An 11,859-nucleotide genomic window follows, 5' to 3' on the forward strand; every position below is an offset into this window, starting at 1 on the left:
GCCCCTGCTCCGCCACAGCCAGTCCCCCCTCACCCCCCCCCCGCACACTCCTCCTCCGTCCCCCCGCCTCCCCATCTGGACTGTACCACTGTGCGCCCGGCTGGGAGGGGGGGGGGGGGCTCAGTTAAAGGGGGCGAATGAAACGACTTGAATATGAATAAATGTGTTTACTAAGGACTCAATCTGTAGATCATGCTTATTATTGATATTTTAAAATGAACGACGTGATGTTTTACCGGTGTAATAGTGACAACTGTGTGTCTGTATAGTGAGACAAGCAGCTGGACCACCCCCTCGACTGGGTCTCTGTTGGTCGAGTCCAACTCCTTAATCTGCTGTTTTTCCTCCTCCCAAAGCCAGATGTGGAGAGAGAGAGATGGGAAGAGAGGCATAGGCACACAGTGAGAGAGAGAGAGGGAGAGAGGGAGAGAGGGAGATATACAGCGCTGCGGTGGAGGTGTATAAATATATGTAGGCTATAGAGGGAAAGAGAGAGAGAGAGAGAAGTGAGGAGATGCATGAAAAATAAAGGGGGGTGTAGATGGAGGGGTGATCATATGGACGATGAGGGGGGGAAAGGGATGAAGAAAGAGAGAGTAAAGCAAGAGGGAGGAGAACAAACAGAATCAGCTGAGAGAGAGAGAGAGAGAGAGAGAGAGAGAAGGGAGTCTGAGGATGAATCACATCTGTGATGTCCATTAGATGGTGAGTCTGTAAATATGAAAAAAGTATTTAAAAAAAAGTAAAATCAGCAAATATCAAACTTCACAATAAAGATGGAGAGGGAGAAACTGGACTTGTCAACACCTTTTGAAATCTAAACTTATTAGTGAAGATGACTTAACAACTGTAAGTTAAAATACAGATGTAATCATTCAAAGGGATAGTTCACCCAAAATTCAAATTTCACTCATTATCTACTCACCCTCATGTCGACTAAGGGCTGGTAGAATTTTCAGAACTATCCGTGGCTTCTCTGAGTTACGGGGGGTCTGTGCAGCAGTGTTTGTCCATATAATGGCTGTGAATGGATACAACTTTTCTTCGTCCAAAAAGACACACCAAAAAACATCCAAATACCTCCATACTGCTCGTCTGTAATGTCCCTCTTGTATTGAAGCCCCAACATGAGAAATTGTTCCGCCAGTCAGTGCAAATGACACAGGAAGAGCAGTGAACCGAGACACTGGGAGCTTCCGCTACAAACAAGCTTAAAATATAGACTTATTTAATTTTTTCGGAACAATTTCTCATGTCGGGGCTTCAATACAAGAGGGACATTACAGACGAGCAGTATGGAGGTATTTGGATGTTTTTTGGTGTGTCTTTTTGGACGAAGAAAAGTGGTATCCATTCACAACCATTATATGGACAAATACTGCTGCACGGACCCCCCCCCCCCTTAACTCAGAGAAGGCACGGGGGACTCTGAAACTTCTCACAGCTCTTCGTTGACATGAGGGTGAGTAGATAATGAGTGAAATTTGGATTTTGGGTGAACTATCCCTTTAATTACAGTAAAGCACTCCAGTCAAAGCATCACAGCCTGAGGTCAAACCCAGGGAGAAGAGTCCTGCAACACAGTCTGATCACTGTTAGCTCCTCATGATGAACAGGTCTGACAGTGGTGGAGAGTAAACAGTATTGTGACTTACTTTACCTGAGTTTTACTACATGTATCTGAAGTTAGCAGCAACACTTTACATGTAAAACAATGCAACATATTGTAATAATTATAATAAAACAAAAATAGAACTGGAATAGAATGAGATGATAGTTTCAACCATTTCTCGCTTACTGTATCACACCTACTAACTTTTCTCTGGGTAACAGCAGCAGCAGCAGCAGGTGGAACAGGAAATTAAGCTGTTAAACCCTGTTTTCATGAAATTATTTATAATTGAACTGCAGTGAAGAGGTCTTAAAGGAAAGATCATCTCTGGTTAGATCAGAGACTTAGATCAGCCTTGTCTCCATGCAGCAGGTCACACCGACGACTGAAGTGGTTTCTCTTCATCTTGAAGACTCCTCACTTCCTCCTCTCCTCTCTGAGGTCTGTCAACAAGGTGAGGCAAAGAGGAGAAAGGACATGAGATCAGAAGGAGAGGGGAGGTGAGGAAACTAGGACGGAGATAAAGGAACAAGGAGGCAGATGAGGAAACAAGGAGAGGAGGTGAAAAAACAAGGAAATAAACAAAGAGTGAAGAGATGAGGAGAGAGGAGACAAGGATTGAAGAATTGAGGAAACAAGGGGAGAAATGAGGGAACAAGGAGAGAGGAAAGAAGGAGAGAGGACGTGGAACTCAGAATTTAGTCCTATGAGGAAGTTTTTACTGGATGGCCACGCCCCTGTACCCAGGCTCTGGTCATTGATTGGTCAGCTGAGCTTTTCAGAAAGGAAACACAGGAAAGAAACAGCAAAGACACTGACGACTTGTTTATTTATGTTTATATTTACATTTAGCGTACCACTGAATCATGAAAACTTTCTCTACATGTTCGTTTAATGACTCTTCTCTTCTTATTGTCTGTTCCAGGTTCTTCTGGCTCTGTCAAAGAAATGTAGGTCCAGTTCAAACAGCTGTCCTTACAGAAAAACCACATGAACTTCACATGTGATTCACATGTGAAACATTTTGCACATGGGAATCATGTTATTTGCACATGGGAAACATGTTCCACATGTGGTAAAATGTTTTACACATGTGCTCTACGTACATAGTAACAACATAACCATCACCATGTTACACATGTGGAAAATGGGTTATGGGAATTCACATGTGATTCACATAAAATTGGGCCAAAATAACATGGTTATATTTTCACATGTGAAGTTCATGTGGTTTTCTTGTAAGGGCGATCCTGGTCACCATCATCATCATCATCATCATCATTCATCCTGCAGGCAGGATATGGAGATGAAAACCCAAACAGTGTCAGTCACAGTGGGACTACATCAGTGTAGTCAGTCAGTGTAATTCAGCTCCTCCATTAGAAAAGAGCCATGTCACTGGTTCATTCAACACGTCCTCCACAGGTAAAAGACTCGACCCAGACGTGAGACAGAGACCCATAAACAGATCTGTGGCCCATCATCCTGCTGAAATGAAACAAAGGGAGCGGCAGTGAAGTAGCTGTTTGGAGTTGTGTAAACAGAGGAAAACTAATCCAGCTGTGAAATCTGTAAATAGTGAACGCACAGCAGAGTGTGGGCCTGTGTCGGGCCGGTGGCGGAACCGGCCCGACTGCAGGCGTGCTGTGGTCTGACGGGGCAGCACGCTCAGTGTTTCCAGAGCACACGGAGCAGCCGGAGCCTAAAATAACCCAGAGTCGGGGCTGGGTTCAGGTTCAGGTTTAGACTGGGGTTAGATCCTGCAGGACTCAGAGGGCTCACCCTGTAATCAGCTCCCAGTCTGACAGCTCTGGTTTGGACTCTCTCTCTCTCTCTTTCTGTCTCTGTTTCTCTCTCTGTAATTTTCTTAATTGAAGCCACTTGAGGGGTCTAGCCCTCTCCTCTGTTCATCTTTGATTTTTATTCTTTCCACTTCTTTCATCCCGTCTCCCTTTCTTTCCTTTTACTTCTCCTCTCTTCTGAGTAAGAGTAAGTGGTGGTGGTAAGTTTGAAGAAAGAAGTTGGTAAGAAAGGTAGAGACCGGGGATGGTTGTCATAGCATCACTTCAGCCAATAAGGGATAACATTAGAGTTATGTGATCAGTATCATGTGTACCCACTCCCTCTCTGACATTACATGTGAATTTGCATGGCTCTATGAAGAAGTATGTAGATTTTACAGCCTAAAAGAAACTAATCTTTTGGACCAAGTCTTAATTTTGATTACTACTGATACTGTTGAAGTTTGAATTATTGTATAAGATGAAAGAGCAGACAGGTTCTTAGGTAACATATGAGTAATTTCATCAATTTTCAATTCAAGCCACTGGTACAGCTGGTCAAACAATGGCTGACAGGGGTGGGGATGGTTGTAACACCTTTTACCTTTGTTGTTTAATCAAGTGTCACCATCTTTCCTGGAATTATACATGAATTATTAGCTGCTTCCAACCTCCTGCTGAAGGTTTCCATTCATACATGTTCACCATTCACTAGTATTATCAGAACAACACTAACCCTAACCCTTCTTTAAGACAGCTATAATGTTAGGATCCACACCACTGTCACTGTTCTTCATTAGTCATTGATGAGTCATACTGAACCATATAGGAAGATGCTTTACTGTTGGAACATGCACAATAAACTTACATAGATGCATGTTTTTTTGGTTTGGTCTTAAGTTTTTAGTTTTCAATCTCACTTTTACAATTTACCCCAGGTTGTAACAGTGGCACTCTTTGCATTTGACATCAAATAATGAATTCTGTGATAAAGTTTGAAAAATGAGGGGACAAGCCACTCAGTCAGACTCTCATCTGAGTCTGACTGAGTGGCTGACCATCACCATGCTCTCTCTCTGTCACCTGATAGAGCAGGTTGTGGGCGGGGCCACAAGTCCTGACCTAGATTTCTCAATCAGGAAGTAAAAACAGATGAGCTTCAAACAAAGGTTGTTTTTTCTTTCTGACTTTTTATGTGGAAAACCATGTTAACCCAAATATTACTCACAGCAGAGTTTAAAACATGTCTGGGGCAACAAAAAACCACATGCTCTTATTACTGTAAAGTAAAGGAATCATGTATCACAAGTCTGATGATGTATAATCCTGAATTAGAAGAGAGACGTCGCATCTGCATATTAACATATACACAATCACAGCCATCCATGAATCAGTGAACAACATTGAGGTAGATGTGCAACATACATTTGACAGTGCAATCTAAAAAAAATTGTTAACATTCACATTTAAATATTCCATTTTATTGTATTTCTCTCCCATATAGTATATAGTAAAAGGAGATCTATATTTACTTGGCTCCTCTTTATCTTACTCATATTCTCTATTCTTGGAGTAACTGTAATGTAACATAATCTCCCATGGTAATCAATAAAGTGTTCTGAGTGTTCAGATTCTGATTCTACAACTATCATCGAGTGGAGGTCAAATAGAAACTGTAACTCCACTGATCAATTTATAATCTCTCACTGTGACACCTGTGTTTGTCTTTCTCCACCAGCACTCCTGTATTTTACTCTCTATGTTTTTGCCTCTAAAAAACATTCTGTCCCCCTCCCCCTCTCTCTCATACCTCACCCCCTCTCTCTCGCCCTCTTCAGTGTAAATTGATGCCGATCACCCGTTAATCTTTTTAAGTCGGCGTGAAACAGCCAGCAGCATGCATGACAATGGACCTGTGTGTGTGTGTGTGTGTGTGTGTGTGTGTGTGTGTGTGTGTGTGTCTGTGTGTGTGTGTGTGTGCGTGTGTGTGTGTGTGTGAATGACAATGGGCCTGTGTTTACTTGTGTGTGCCTCTGTGGTTGCAGGCAGGACCCACTGCATGCTTCCTTCTTTACATCCCTGCTACTATTACAAAACACATCTGGACCCTGTGTGTGTGTGTGTGTGTGTGTGTGCAGCTGTTGGTTAAATCTTGAGTGAAGTTTATAAGGTCTAAGCCACAGAGCAGAACAAATTTTCAGTGTCTCTGTCTTTATTTATTTTTACTTCTCTGAGGTTTGTCTGATATCCAACACATCTGGTGTGTGCGTGTGTGTGTGTGTGTGCGTGCATGCGTGCGTGCGTGCGTATTTTATTATCCAGAACAAGCTGAAAGCCCAGCTGATCACCACCACTACTGATCACATTTATTAAGTTTCTTTTTCTTCTTCAATGAAACACCTGTTTTCTTCAAGTCAAACACTATAAATATCAGTTAAAACATTCACAAACACAACAGACCTAAGCTAGCTGATGATACTTATGGTAACAAAAGTCATGTTGTGTTGCAGCTGGACCCAAATGCAGACACAGATGAAGAAGACAGGTATGAAAATGACTAACGAAGATTTATCAGACTCATGGGGTGCACAAAAGAACACGCAGGCAGGAACAAGTTGAAAAAAAACTGAGCAAGTTCTGCTTATTTTAGTAGAACATGCACCATAGGCTTAATGCTCTGAGGGAGTGAGCGGACCGAGCCAAGATGGCGGACGTGTGGCGACGTGGCATCAGGTGAGTCATCTAGTCTTCTTATCTATGGGAAGACAAGACACACTCACACAAAGAACAGGAACTTAACAGGAAACAAGACCAACAATGAGAAAATGTTGTGCAGCCATGATCTAAGGTTACTGTAAGGTCGACTGTGTGTCTTTGTGGTCATACAAGTCAGCAAACTGTGGAGGTGCAGGTGCTGCTAAGCTAACAAAGGGGACAAGATGGCGTCCCTCCCCTCTCTTGCTACTGTTGCTAACGTCACAACAACATAACATCCTAGCAAACTATAAAGGAAACTGAATGTCTTTAGATTCAGTCAGACTGGAGCTGTGTCTCAATTGGAAATACTTCCATGAGTACTCTGTCATGTCGTATTGTCTACTATGTGCCCTACTGTATGTAGCCTACTTCTGTAGTGCGCAAATTTCGACAGTTAGTGTTGTCTCAAATTGAATAGGGGAGAGTGGGGTAAGTAGTGCCAATTTTTACTTAAATTGCCTTTAAAGCAAGGGGATTATAATAATGCCCCCAACTAATATATGTACATATAGTTTAGGATGTTGTGCATCCCTGGGAACAATCACTTTGAATCTTAAATAAACAGTTTCAGAAATATAGCTTTAGAAAAAAAAGTGGTTTTGTGGCACAACTTGCCCCCGGTGTGGGGTAAGTTGTGCCATTAGAGAGAAAATACACTGGGGTAAATTGTGCCATTGATAATTGAAGTAAAACAGATCATTTTAATCTCACAAAGGATAATGCAATATAAAAGCAAGACATTCAGCCAGAAGCGGCGATGATTGGGCCCTTGCTTGTCCCCATGCAGTCGCGGAGGCCTGAGGCACGCTGGGGGCTGTGGCGCAAAGAAACGCAATGTTTCGTTCATCCACCAGGCTACGAGCACAACCAGACTCAGGTGTGTTCAGGGGCGGTCCCTCATCACACAGGTTAAGTTTCAAGCAAATCAGTGCCCACTGCCATGTTTCTCCTATACACAGACAGCACTGCCACTGGCACAATTAACCCAGGCCCTTTGGCACAAATTACCCCAAGAAAGGAAAGAATTTTGAGAAAAAAGGATTCCCCAGCTGTTTTGAGCTGGCATCATGCTAACTGTATAGACTCATGGTGTAGCTTAAAGCACTAAAACATGTGTGAACTGTTTTCAAAGTTATCTATAATTGTTCAAACACGGCAATCAAAAAACCTTGATCATAGAAATTTGACTTGGAGGGCAAAAACTTGTTTTTTGAACATAAATGTGCTTTCCTCTCAAGCCATGTGTCTCCCTTCTTGATAGGATGAGTGAAATGGATGCCCCTTCAAAAATATGTGGTCACATGACCAACTTCTTCTATGGTTTTCTAGATAACAGGGGTGGAACTACTTGCCCCATGGCACAAATTACCCCACTCTCCCCTACTGTTGTTGTACCCTTACCAGAACTAACGATCGCAACGTTTGCTAATGTCTTTTTCTTTTTTGGACTGTTATTGTCGCCCATCAACTCATTTGTTTGTAATTTAAATTAGCGATAATGAATGCCTTAGCCTACTCGTTTTTTTTTTTCTTGCTTGTGTGGGCCACCTGTTTAATGTGAGGTGGAGATTATGCTGCCGGCTCCTCTTGCTGGCGGGAAACATTGGCCTACTGGTATGTTGATTATTATATTCCGCTACGTAGCCAAGACGGTGATCAGTGAGGGTCGGAAGTCTCCATCGTCCACAACACAACACAACACAACACAACACAACGCAGACTTTCTTTGACTGTTATGAGTGCACCATCCGGGTACTTACAGTAGCCTACACTACATTTTGACATATTTGTCAGTGTGAACGCACTTATATATGGGAATGTATGTAAATGTAGGCCTGTGTAGCCTACATGTATGGTTGAGGATACACTCCTGTGGTCCTTTTTGATGTCATGTTTGTACTCTCGAGGCTGTATGGAAGGTGGAAACAATTTTCCTGAAAAGGACAAATAAATCTATCTATATAAGTATGGAAGTATTCAAATTGAGACACAGCGAGGAAATATGGACTGCTGGGACAAAATCCAGTCAGACTGCCTCATTGGTTGGCCAGTCAGTGATCAGTCTTCTTACCCACCTTTTGTGTGCCTGTGTTTTGGGGGGTAGGAAAGACCCAGAACTGAATTTCTGACAAAAACAAAGGTAGGCCTCCATTCCCTTTCCACTGGTAATCATTAAATGGACTCTATCTATTACCACCATAGACTGTAAAAAGAATGGATGTAGCATCCGTGACGTCATCCATTGGTTTGGGGGAGTCGTTTTTGTGACTCAAATATGGCGGCCTGAACAGCGCCATGTTGGATTGGCCGGCCGAGAACCCGCCCACTGGCCTCGAAGCAGCCTGTCTCCGGGCCGCTCCGGACCTGTCACTCAACGTTTCTGCGCCCTAATTGGCCAGAGTTTTAACCTAATAACAGTAAAACGGTAGAGTTAAAAAAAATTCACCCTATCGAAACTATCGATTGAGACCAAAAAACGTTCTGACACCAGGCTTTGATCATGTTTATTGAGGATGTGAAGTCGGCGATTTTAACATGGGGGTCTATGGAGAATGCTGCTTTCTGGCACCAGCCCCCAGAGGAAGCCGGGGGGATTGCAGTTTTTTGAACGCGGAAGTGAGCTTCACTTCTCAGACCGACAACTGCCCCCTTGATTTACCACCAGATTTTGTCTTCATCAGCACACACACACACAACTAACAGCTGGCAGACGATGGAAGGACACACTCACTGAAAGTGTATTGGTCGTTACGCTACTTCCAAATATTTGCCAACGAGCTCTAGACCACCTTCTACTCACCGAGGTAGTGGAGCATTTAGCAGATGAAGCAGATGTTTCCCTCAGGAGCTGGTGGAGACCAAACACAGAGCCAACAGACGGGCTGACACCGGACTGACTGAACATCATCAGGTGACACAAACACCGCAACATATGAGGATTTGTAGGTGCCGGATGCCCCCCAGTGGACAGAAACCAATGCACTGGAGCTTCACAGTCAGTCTCAGTGAGGGGGCTAGCAGTGGACAGCAGGATGGTTGCCTGGGAGACTGAACTCGGGGTGAAAAGGGGGAGAGAGATGGGTTCTGCTCATGGGCACTTTGGCAGAGAACTCTCTCTCTCTCTCCTGGGGGACAGGACGGCCGCCAGGCGTGGTGCTGAGGTGGTTACCATGGTTACTGCTGAGCCTCGCTCTGACCTCATTGTTAGAAAAAAAAAAACAATGAGGAAAAACTTCAAAGAGGAGCTGCTCAGTTGCCTAGCAACAAGGCTCAGTGGCAGGACTGCTCTCTCTCTCTCTCCCCCCTCTCTCTCTCTCCCTCTTCTCTCCGTTTATCCCTCCGTTTCATCACTCTCTCCTGCTCTCTCTATCTCTTAAATCACTATCTCTCTTTTTTCATCAATCCATTCCCATCCCTCTCTTTTCATCACTCCCCCCTCCTCTCTCTCCTTTTCAAACTCTTCCTCTCTTACATCACTCTCTCTCTCTCTCCACCATCTTTTTTCTATTTTTGTCACTCTTTTCCATTAACTCTCACACACTCTCTCTTCTTCTCTTTCCCCCCGTTCCATCTATCTATCATCATGTTTACACTTTTCTTTGTCCTTCACTCTTTCCCACTGTCCTCTTTACTGCTGTGAAATGTGAAGGTGCTTCTGAAACAAATAAAGAAATGAAACCTGATGTACTACACTGATGACCTGAGAGAGGAATAATCAACAGTGAAGATAATGAACATCATAGTGATTCCACAAAGTTCTGTTGCTACATGTTCAATATGTTTAACACATTCAAATAACAGCTGTTAGAAGTCTCACATATGTATCATTCAACTCTCAGGACTGTAATACTGTCAGCATCCAGTTAGCTTAGCTTAGCATAAACACTGGGGACAGGGGGAAACAGTTAGCCTGGCTCTGTCCAAAGAAAACAGCATCCACCAGATCCAGCTGTGGAGTAAAAAACAATCCATCCATCCATCCATCCATCCATCCATCCATCCATCCAACCATCCATCCATAGTAGAAGTATACTAGTAGGCTAGTAGTAGTAGCAGCAGTAGCAGTAGTTATTACCTACCTATTATTATGTTACACACACAAACACATATTTAAACCTTAACTGTGCAGATGTTTTAACATTAGTCTGTTATTGACCAAGTTTAGAGTTTCCCCTGCAAATTCATTCATTTGTTAAATTAAACAAAATAACTGATCCACATCCTTTTCCTCAGCCTCCCTGATCAATGTTTGTGTTGTGAGTTTGTTATGTGAGGTAAACTCAACTATTGTTATGCTATGAGCGCACCGATTTACCGGCTGAAGCGCAAGAGTAGCCTACCCCTCCCTTTGGATATCGTTATGCTACATTCACTCTGCGTTTTTATATTATTGTTGCTCTGTTGTTATAATTTCTGGGTAGATGACCTGAGAACAAAGGCAGGAACCTCACACATGCAGACACACACACTGTCCAGTCAGAGATTTAATTGAAACCATTTCCGTTTCTTCCTGTTAAAGTGTGTTAACGTGTGCATTTGTAAAGTCCTACAGCCTATATGTACTTTTGCAGTGGAACTGCAGTTAGATTTGCACCATGAGATCAATAAGATTAATCTGATTGTAAGGAATATTCCATTATGTTGTTTCTGGATATTGTTCAGATTTGAATGGATTGATGGCTTGAGACTGTCAATAAATTATACTGCAACCGTCCTCTTTTAGAAATGTAAATAAAGCCAGAGCAGGTGAGGGAGCAGGTACGCCTGATAAACAGAGTCTAGATGCTGCACAAGTCTCTCCATTCATATTTCCACAGATGTTAAATGCTTCTTTATCACACGGAATCATGTGAAATATTATAAAACTTTCAACAAAATGAACTTAATTATGTTCCCTGGAGCTTCATTCTATTCACCGAGCCATTCAGCGGTTATTAAAGAGAAATGCCAGAATGAAGTACTGGTGATGAGGATAATTACAGCTTGACAGAGGCGGAACAACTCAACCTGTGAGTCAACTACTGGACACAGGAAAGAAAAGTCATTTTATAAAAGGCCACTTTGCAAAACAAATGGGCTAGATGTATGTGGCTCTTAAAACTAGACTTTGACACAAGACCAGGTCCACATCGTGAAAGACGGAGGGACGCGCTGTCACGTTGAATGAAGTCTTCACCTGTGCATCCTGCAGCAAGGTGACAAAGGGAAGTTGTTACTGAAATGAGCATCATATTCAAAGCTACTGATGGTCATCTGGGCTTTTATATGATGCAAACTGAAGCCTCATCTTCATCTGAACCTCAGAGCTCAGAGTCTGACTGTGGAGTCGTGATGACATCACCTCACTGCCAGATTGCACACACACACATACAGGCACACACATACACACAGACCAATTCCTCACATGAAAAAACATGAATCCGTCCTTTAATTTCCACTATCCCTCTCTCTCTCTCTCTCTCTCTCTCTCTCTCTCTGTGGATGCCTGTGGTCTCTCCTCCACTGACAGAGCCAACACCCATGACCTGTGTGCGCGTTGGTAACTCTTGGCAAGAAGTGGTGTGTGCTTTGTGCAAAGTAGCAAAACACACACACACACACACACACACATGTTCAGTTGGCAGTGCGAGAGTAGCACTTAGTGGTTTTTTGAGAATCAAAATTAGTGATGGACACGTGTGTGTGTGTGTGTGTGTGTGTGTGTGTGTG

Source organism: Trachurus japonicus, chromosome 7, assembly GCF_045865225.1.
Source record: "Trachurus japonicus isolate A0001 chromosome 7, Traja_1.0".
In the NCBI taxonomy this organism is placed as follows: Eukaryota; Metazoa; Chordata; class Actinopteri; order Carangiformes; family Carangidae; genus Trachurus; species Trachurus japonicus.